Raw genomic sequence first — 6,628 nt, 5'->3', positions numbered from 1 at the left:
ACTTTGCAAGGGTCTGCATGAAAAACAAGAGAAAGGAGGGTAAGGTGCACTCCATTGAAACAAACACAGATGAAGGGAACAACAGCACAGAGGATGTATATGCTAGCGAGTGCATAAGGGCAGTGAAGGCAAAAGGAAAAAAGTGGTTTGTCACTCTGCTACTTAATAATAAACCACAGCAATGCCAGATAGATTCAGGGGCCACATGCAACGTTATGAGCCTTAAAGATAAAAGGAGGCTCGCGCCCAGAGACAATCTCACACAGAGTAGCACCAAGCTGAAACTGTATTCAGGCCAGTTCATGACCTCTTTAGGCCTGTTTGTGACAGAGTGTGTTTTACGTGGCCAGAAACACACCCTTGAGTTTGAAATAGTTGAGGCTAGTCAACAGCCATTACTGTCAGGTTCTACATGCGAGCGCCTTGGGCTTATTAACTTTACCATCCCAGCTGATCTTAACATTATAGATAAAGTCAAGGCTGGGCCCCTGAGCAAGGAGACACTCCTAAGCAAGTACCATGATGTCTTCAACGCCCCGGTCGAGTCAGTTCCCGGGGAAGTCCACTTTGAGTTGGACGCAGCAATCCAGCCTGTCCAGTGTGCACCCCGTAATGTACCAGTGGCCATGAAAGCAGCTACGAAGGCTCAGCTTGACAAATACGAAGCAGATGGCCACATGATATCCGTCACTGAGCCTACAGACTGGATAAGTAATATGGTTATCATCAAGAAACCAGACAAGCTACGGATATGCATTGATCCTAAACACCTCAACCGGGCTCTGCGACGTTCACATTACATTATGCCCACGTTGGAGGATGTTCTTTACAAGCTCCCAAAGGCCAGAATCTTCACGCTCGTGGACGCTAGAGATGCCTTCCTGCAGTGCAAGCTCGACGAGCCCAGCAGCTACATGACCACCTTTTGGACACCCTGGGGCAGGAAGAGGTGGTTGAAGCTTCCGTTTGGTGTCTCCGTGGCTCCAGAGGTGTATCAGCGGAAGCAGCACGAGCTGTTGATGGGACTCAGTGGCGTGGAACCTATAGCAGATGACATCCTCGTAGTGGGCTGTGGGGACAGTGATGAGGAGGCAGAATGTGACCATGACGCCAAGCTGCTGGCCCTGATGGTCAGATGCAGACAGGTCAAGCTAAGGCTAAGCATAAAAAAGCTTCAGTTTAAAGTGCCAGAGGTCCGCTTTCATGGGCACATCTTGTCCTCCATCGGATTGAAGGCGGATCCTGAAAAAGTGAAGGCTGTCTTGGAAATGCCCCACCCATCTGACGTGAAGGGAGTGCAGCGCTTCGTCGGATTCGTCACTTACCTGGCTAAATTCCTACCGCGGCTCTCTGAAGTGTGTGAGCCACTAAGGAGGCTCATGGACAAGGACGCCATCTGGCATTGGCTCCCAAAACATGACGCAGCGGTGAGGGAAATAAAAAAACTGGTCACCCAGACACCTGTACTGCGTTACTACAATGTGTCAAAACCTGTCACGATTCAGAGTGACTCAAGCCAGTATGGACTTGGCTGTTGCCTCATGCAGGAGAGCCAGCCTGTGGCATTCGCCTCTAGGGCACTCACCCTAACAGAGCAGAACTATGCCCAGATAGAGAAGGAGTGCCTCAGCATTGTGTTTGCATGCCAACGCTTCCACCACTACCTGTACGGGTGTGACAATATTACCGCAGAGACAGATCACAAGCCCCTTATTGCTATATTCAGCAAGCCTCTTCTGAATGCCCCAAAACGACTGCAGAGCATGCTACTGGCCCTACAAAACTACAACCTCACGGTGGTGTATAAGCCAGGGCCAGAGATGTATGTGAGTGACACGCTCAGCAGGGCTACTGCATCAGGCATTCACACACGCTCCATGCATGAACAACACGCAGTGTGCAGCTTACAAAGAGAGCAAGTGGATGTTGAACACATCAACCAGGCTGACTACCTCAATGTTACGGACCAGCGCCTTATACAAATCAGACAGCACACAGACAGGGACGGACAACTCCAGGCATTGAGGTCTGTGACTATGATGGGCTGGCCCGACTGCAAGGAAGAAACTGCTTTAGCCGTCAGAGAATATTGGCAAGTCAAAGAGGAGCTCAGTGTTCAAAACGGAGTAATATTCATGTGTCAGAGAGTCGTTATTCCCCGGTCTCTGCGCCATGAGATGTTGGCGCGTGTGCACTCAAGTCACATAGGAGGTGAGGCCTGTTACAGACAAGCACGTGACACACTGTATTGGCCAGGAATGCAGAGTGAAATCAAAGACTATGTCAGTAAATGCACAATCTGCAATGAATACGCCATTGAACAACAGAGAGAGACGATGATGTCCCACGAGCTACCGATGCGCCCCTGGCAGATAGTAAGTTTAGATCTCTTCCAGCACAGTGGCAAAGACTTTCTGCTGGTAGTTGATCATTATTCAGACTTTTGGGAGATTGACCTCCTCCCCGACCTCTCAGCAGAGACAACGATCAAACGCTGCAAGGCTCAGTTTGCCCGCTATGGCCAGCCAGATAGGGTAATTTCAGACAATGGACCCCAATTCTCCGGTGTTGAGTTCCGAAAATTTGCTGCAGGATGGGAATTTGAGCACGTCACTTCATCACCACGATACCCAAAAGCTAATGGGAAGGCGGAGTCCGCAGTAAAAATCGCAAAGAACCTCTGCAAAAAGGCTCTGCGAGAGGGCAAAGATGCCTGGAAAGCAATCCTGCAGTGGCGCAATACCCCGACAGAAGGCATGGATAGCAGCCCGGCCCAGCGCCTCATGGCACGGCGCTTAAAAGCAGCTCTGCCAGTAGCCAACACTCTCCTGGAGCCCTGTGTGGTGACTGACGTGCTGGTGAAGCTACGTCACAGAAGACAGGTCTCCAAGTTCATCTACGACAAATCAGCAAAAGACTTACCTGAGCTCAGGGTGGGTGAAACGGTGCGAATGAAGCCACTACCAGGGGACCGGACGGGCCTCTGGAGACTCGGATCCTGTGTACAGAAAGTGGCACCACGCTCCTACTTGGTCGAAGTGAATGGATCACTGTACCGTCGCAACAGGGTTGACCTTCGGATTGCTGAGCCAGCACCTACTCAGAACCCTGATGGTCAAAGGGGTCGCATGACAAAAGACGGAACTCCAGCAATGGGGCCTGAGGCACTGGGCGAAGAGCCAGGTGATCACAGGTCAAGTCACATGGGGCCTGAGGCACTGGGCGAAGAGCCAGGTGATCACAGGTCGGCTGCTCCCTCGCCCATCAATACTCCTCTTAGACAGTCAGGTGACACGCCTGTGCGGGAACCCGCAGTCCTCGCAGACAAGCCCCCTGTCTTTTCACGCTACGGGCGTTTGTCTCAGCCACCAAAAAGACTTAATCTGTAGGTTTCCCATCAGGGTTGACAGAAAGAGATTAAAAGAAAAAAAAAAAAAGTAAAGAGACTATCAAAATGTGTTAAGTTGTTATCTGAGAAAAAAAAATAAAAAATAAATAAAACTAAACTGTTCATGTTGGAAATTATTACTAGGTTTGTTTTGTTAATGAAGTGACACCTCCTGTCCTATTTTATTAAAGGGAAGATGTTATGGGTTTAAGATGGCACAGTGATGCCATCTGTTGGTAAATGTTTATTACTGCAACTCATGTATTTATACCGGGGTGCTTGAGATACCCGGAAGTGTCATGATGTACAGAACAAGGCTGGTTACTCGCATGAATGTCTCTGTCTCGTCATTTACCATTGGAACAAACAACACCTCCATCTCCATTAACTACATCACACCTGTCCAGACCCACTAGAACACACCTCCATCTCCATTAACTACATCACACCTACCCAGACCCACTAGAACACACCTCCATCTCCATTAACTACATCACACCTGTCCAGACCCACTACAACACACCTCCATCTCCATTAACTACATCACACCTGTCCAGACCCACTACAACACACCTCCATCTCCATTAACTACATCACACCTGCCCAGACCCACTAGAACACACCTCCATCTCCATTAACTACATCACACCTGCCCAGACCCACTAGAACACACCTCCATCTCCATTAACTACATCACACCTGCCCAGACCCACTAGAACACACCTCCATCTCCATTAACTACATCACACCTGCCCAGACCCACTAGAACACACCTCCATCTCCATTAACTACATCACACCTGCCCAGACCCACTAGAACACACCTCCATCTCCATTAACTACATCACACCTGCCCAGACCCACTAGAACACACCTCCATCTCCATTAACTACATCACACCTGCACAGACCCACTAGAACACACCTCCAGCTCCTGCATCTCCACTACATGGCCTCAAACTGCACCATTTTATTTCTCTCTGTCGCACCTTTCTTTGCGTTAACAACAGAGGTTGATTTCCAGTTGCACCATGTTATTTGTCTCCCAGCACTTTAATGTTTAGATAATAAATTATTTTTCCACTGTGTTATCAACGGAGGTTTTTAAGTATAATATCTAAGATGATTGATGAGAAAAGTATCGTCCAACCATCCGGTAACTTGTTTCATGCACATCAAAGGTGAGGGTGAATTTCAGATGTTCACTGCTTGTATTGATGAAGGAGTGGAATCGATGAAGTTCCTCTGCTGTCCCCTGGAATAGAAGGAACACGTCATCAATGAAGACTTTTACAGAGCCTGATGAGGTGCTAGAATGGATTGTTAGGGCTGACAATCACATTCTTCTCAAACAACTACACATACAGATTGGCATAATTAGGCGCTATTTTTTTTTAAATACAATGACCATAATGTACTGCATGTCTACTTGTCTTGTCTGTGTTTCTTTTACACCTGCAATGTAAAAGAGACAGAAGAATGCACGATGGTCAATGCTATCTGGAATCCTTGGGACATCTCTACCCTTAACCCTAACCCCTAACTTGACCATTTTAAATGTCAACTTCAACGGGCTAGGGACGTCCCAAGGATGTATCTCTACCTGAAAATATATGATCTAAGTGATTGATCGTTGGTATTGAGCAGTCATAAAGCCTTATTTACTTTAATGAACTACTAAAATAGTGATTTTGTCAGACAGCATAGACAGCAGCTCTACACTTTATTGACTGACTAATCCATTCATCCTTCCATCCCTCAGCCTTCCTCTCCTCTGAAGACCCAGTGAGGGTGGAGCTCAGTCAGAGAGCTGTTGAGGGACTGGTTAGGAAGAACACTTCTACAGCCAGAGAGGTGAGAGGTCACACATGGTTTAGATGGTAAATATGTATGTCCCCTTAGCGGTTCATCACGTCAGCAAAAGGGAATATGTTCCATCATCTATGTTTATTTACATTAGTGCAAATTGTCCACTCATATTGGTGTAATTTCTCACCCTTTTTGGCCGTATGAAAGTTAATTTCCCCTCAGGCACACACATTTGTTCTTTGCTATTATGAAGGTCATTTGTGTAGAATGTACTTTTCCCCAATCATTCACCCCACCTCTTTACGTTGCTTATTTATATTCAGTGGCCTGACTGCGTCCAGACTGTCAAAGGCCCATCCTGTTAGATCTGAACCTAATTCAGCTTGGAGTGATCGGATGACAGAAGTCACATTTAGGTGCCAGGTGTAACTGAGGCCATAGATGCTCCATATCTATTACTTTTAATGTTTTATATAATATGACTAAATGTGTTTATTTCTGTGTTGCAGGGGCAGTCATGAAATGGAACGGCAAGGCCACAGAACATGACATAAGCAGAGCTGTGGGAGACCACCTCAAGCCCCTGGTAAAGCCGGGGGTGGTGTTTACCCCTCCACCACGCCTTCAGCAGGCTGGAAAAGTGGGATTGATACTGATTTTCATACTAAGATGGACCAAGAGTCTGTTGATATTTTCAAATCAAGCTTTATTTATACAGCACATGTCAGACATGGACGCAACACAATGGCTTCACAGGAAAAAACTAAGAAAATAAACAGAAATATTTAGTACACAACAAACATAAGAATAACAACTGAAAGACTAATGAACATTGCAAGGAAATGCCATTGATTAAAATATAAACAATATGATGCTATATCCAACCCAACTCAAAATATAAGCTTGTTTTTTAGGAGGGGTTCTGAAAGACACTATGGGGGTGTCCACTGAAAGTTGACTAGTAACAACAACTGGGACATAAAAGACACCCACCATGAGACCCACTAAATCTGCTCAAGAAGAGGCAAACAAATGAAAAACCCACACCAAACTTAAAGACAGGAAGCAAACCAAAAAGGTGGAGCAACTAAAGGTGTTGACTCTCCACATCTATCAAGACAACTGGAGCACTGGGCCAGACACTCTTAAATAGAACCTGGACCAGCTCAGGTGAAACACCTTCCCACTAACGAGATGGACAAGCCAGCACAGGTGTAACACATACTGACTAACGAGGTGACACCAATCAGTGCTCCCAAGACACATTTCAGTTGAATGCATTCAGTTGTACAATCAATCAAATGTATTTATAAAGCCCTTCTTACATCAGCTGATGTCACAGAGGACTGTACAGAAACCCAGCCTAAAACCCCTGACAGCAAGCAATGCAGGTGTAGAAGCACGGTGGCTAGGAAAAACTCCCTAGAAAGACC

The sequence above is a fragment of the Salvelinus namaycush genome, unplaced genomic scaffold (genome assembly GCF_016432855.1).
Source record: "Salvelinus namaycush isolate Seneca unplaced genomic scaffold, SaNama_1.0 Scaffold72, whole genome shotgun sequence".
Lineage (NCBI taxonomy): Eukaryota > Metazoa > Chordata > Actinopteri > Salmoniformes > Salmonidae > Salvelinus > Salvelinus namaycush.
Note: the sequence above shows the minus strand (reverse complement) of the source record.